The following is a 4,240-nucleotide window of genomic DNA, read 5'->3' on the forward strand; positions in this document are numbered from 1 at the left end:
AGGACCCGTTCTGTCGCACTGTGTCACCTGTAATTCTCTCTTGCCACTGCTCGCTTGAACTCGCGCATTAGGAAAATTGGTTTGTCTTCCAGAGAAATGTGGACACAAAGGGACCAGTTTCTCAACGAGCAAAAACAAAATGTACCACTAGACGACAAGTCGATCATTTTGAGCCTTCACAACAGAAGAGAAGTCAGTCACAAATTTGAGCTCAATTCGACACGCTTGCCGTCACACAGGACATTCGAGTCGGTGATCTTGTCTACTTGTATGGTGATAGAAACAAATCTGCCGCTCGTGATAGATACTTAGTTGTACACGTGGGCAGTATGTAGTGCAGCATTCAGAAATGTGTTGTCACACAGCTTCGTGTTTCTTCTTATCGTATCAAGCAGTCAGATTGCTATAAAGTTGCGGACCTGGCAGTTGACAGCACGTGTAAAGCAGTCGAGTCTCTTTCACTCAGTGGTTCAGCTGATGACGACGATCCTATAGAGACTGTAGATACTCCACCCCCGACACCACCGGATATTCCATGTGTTATATCGTTACCACCCGACAACAGTGTGCCTCATGTAGCCACCCCTCCCCCCTTCCAATTCGGAGAGACCCGCTACCTGTTGAAACCGAACCATTAGCAGCTGAGCAAGGGCCTGCTTCTCCAGACGATGACTTTGAACAACTTGGTCTGCTTTTGGACGATTCTCCCTCTGATTGTACACCACGACGCTCATCTCGAAAGACTGGTCCCAAAGCATTTGAATGATTATGTTTTATATAAGTGATTTTGTGTCATATCAATTAATAATGGGTCTATGGAAAAAAGACCGATTTATCTAGGGTTCAAATTTAAAAAATCAAAACGACTTTAAGTTTAAGGGTGAATTTTCTGTTTAAGTTATAAACAAAAGCGAATGTATATGTATTAATGCAATTTTACTTGCAACGCTTTATGTAATAAACCCGGATCTAATTTATGCATCGAGTAGGATTTTTCTTTCAAAACCGGTTTTTTACAAGTACGATTTTACATGTTGCGGTTTTGTTATATTATGCGTTGCACGGAGTTTTTAATAGATGTAGTCACAATAATTATATTTAGCAAGGTATAAAAACGCTCGTTTATCAGTGACATGATATAGGTAAAAATAAACCCAAGCGTCAACACACAGACAGTTGATATTCTGGACAAAATTTAATAAATCTAATTGATAATCCTTATTTAACGTCGTGTACATTGTTAACAACAAACATAAACTCTGTACAGCTTTTATTACGACGCCGCTTAGGACATAAATGATGTCTCTGTGCCATCGGAGGGATAGCAACTAACACTATCAGACATCACTCCCTTTCTCCGCCACCGCTGGGGATCGAACCGAAGTTTTTGGGAGAGTGAGGGGTCTGAAGCTCACGCTTGATTGCCCAACGTAAAAATGACTGCGCCTTCGAGATCACGGCTACAGAGGCACCCAAAATATTAAAAACCCTGTGCAACTGTGAAATTAACCTTGATACTCATTGGAAAAATCTTGAACTGAAATACAATCTTTTTGTCGGCCATAAAGAAATCTCAGGAAATGACGATTAATGAATAACATTTTCTAAATACGTTTAAAATATATTCAGATATGGATATAGAGGAAGGGTGTGTTCCTGCATTCATTATTTATCCTATTGTTTCCTATTGTAAAATATCGCCACATATTTGCGAATTACCACAAAATTATCTAATTTGCAAAATAAAGGTAATTGATTCATTGTTTATATGCAGGAACTTATGACAATGAAAGATTACGGAAAAGATGCAGTAAGTCCGTGTTCCGAGCATGAGATGGTCCAACTTCATCTGGATCCTAACCAGGAAAACACAAATAAAAATTAGCATTCTAAAGAGGGCCCTATAAACGAAAATAAATCATTTCTGAGCGAACTTCGACACAGCAAGGTAATCCGTTCCAATCTTATAGTAAACGTCTGTGTCGCGTTCGCTAATGCAATGATGGTTGGTATATTTCTTTTTGTTTTTACTGCAATATATACATGTAGTATGTTCCCCTATTGTGACAGAAAGTATATATTCAAAAAGTTTGCATTTCTGAAAATTAGAGTTCGTGTTATTCGGAGACTTGTTAGCCTATATTCCACATCTCAATCCCGCAATTTTATTTGCATTAATATATGTACTTGCCATTGAATAATATGTTGATTTACGGAACCTACATTTGAGCAAAAATATCTACTTTGATGTTTTTATTTTCTTTATATATATCAATCATTTTGAAAAATGGGCTAAGCGAGAAAAGAGAGGGTTTAATATCAGGCATCTAATAAACATATTCGACTTGATAGAATAGATTTGACTCTAATTTGCGATAGTCGTGTACAACTAGAGGTCTTTATCTTTAAACTCGCGTATATGACGGGATATCACATTTGTTCACACGGAAAGGCTTAATTACCCCTCTTCAGATCCAAACTTAAGATTTTCTTGAAAGTACTTGATAGTCTTTGGTTAATATTATTTCTCTAAAATTATGTTGTTTTGAAACTGGCTTCCTAACCTACGAGAGCTTCCATATATCGATAGTTTTTGGATAGTTACAAAATACAACCAAAAGAATGTAACATTTCACCCAATCTATAAAATCATAAAACCCTGAATAACTTTAAAATTCCGCAATATGAGCAACCATTGTTTAATGATGATAAGAAAGTATCATTCGACGCAAGCATGACCTAAACGATATCTTGAACAATGTACTTTATATTTACAGGATAGATTTAATTGTTTTTAACATAAAAATAACGATGCCTCCGAAAAGTTATATAGACAAGCATGGTTCCTATCGTCTGGTCTTGAAATCTACGCCGATATCACATATGTTACCACCGCCTCCGCTAGGTTTAAAAGATCTGGAGATAGTTGACGTTACTCTTGCTTTATTTAAGGCCTGATTCCCTCTCCTCGTCTTATTTATCTGTTCGCAGTCATTTTCTAGACATTCTATATGGGGATATTTTATGTATAGCACTTAACAAATCCAATGTATTGTCTGCTTCATCTTACCTGGTCTTGGATACAACGAACTTACCCCGCCGTTTTTAAAGCGAACAAGCAATTGAATGATAAACAGATGATTTTGAATGTAAGTAAATAAGTCATGATGATGAATATCACAAATAAAATTGATTAATTAGGGAATACTGCATGCTTTGTAAAGCAAATATAACAGAGATAAAGCATACTGTTTTTCTTTCACCAGGGATTGAGCAGAGCTCAAGCGGGTACGGCCTTTCTGGACATTCTCTACATTTCTCGCACAGATCTAGAAAAGGGTTCCACCTTTATGACGTCATACTTCGTGTGCTAAGATCCATTCTTGGAGGAGCGATTTACTCCAAAGTGAACAGATACCTGTTACTAGTGGTGTATTTGACAATAAGTAGTGTGACACTTGCCCTCATGCCTTGGTGTGTGTAATGTATGCATAAGCCTCCAAGGCATCAAGAGTTGTTCCCCTTGATAATTTTACGCTTCAAGCGTCTCTGTAACTTAGAAGGTTCTTGAATAAACATGGCGGCTTGAAACACGTTTCCAGTGTCTCTGGATTCTCTTCAATTATTACTGCTAAACGCAGTCTGTAAACGTTACATGGTGTCAGAAACGTTGATCTGAACCAACCATGTCTGCTCCGCCATTTGACCAACCACGTCTGGATTGGGGAGCCGGCGATCAGTACCAGGAATTTCTCCGATTCCGACAGCACGTGGCGTTCTGTTTCAAAGGCCCGCTCGCCAAGGCCGAAAATGCTGACAAGGCAGGATGGATCGGAATGTGGATAGGACAAGAAGGTAGGGAGATATATAAGACCTTCACATGGGAAAATGATCATGATACAGATGATCCTGTTAAAATATTGGACAAACTAGATGTTTACATCAGACCCAAGAAAAACAAACGAATTGCTCGTTACAAACTCCATCAAAGAAAACAAACTGAATCTGAGACATTTGATAATTTTGTCAAAGACCTGAAGTTATTGGCAATGGATTGCGAATACACAGACAGTAATGATGTGTTGATAGACCTGATCATCGCTGGTGTTAAACACAAAAAGGTACAAGAACGTTTACTTGATCAAGGTCAAGACATTACCCTTACCAAAGCTATACAGATAGGTCAACAATACGAACTTTCTCAAGCTCAGGTTAAAATGATGCGAGGTGAGGAAATATT

Source organism: Mizuhopecten yessoensis, unplaced genomic scaffold, assembly GCF_002113885.1.
Source record: "Mizuhopecten yessoensis strain PY_sf001 unplaced genomic scaffold, ASM211388v2 scaffold11057, whole genome shotgun sequence".
NCBI classification, from domain to species: Eukaryota; Metazoa; Mollusca; class Bivalvia; order Pectinida; family Pectinidae; genus Mizuhopecten; species Mizuhopecten yessoensis.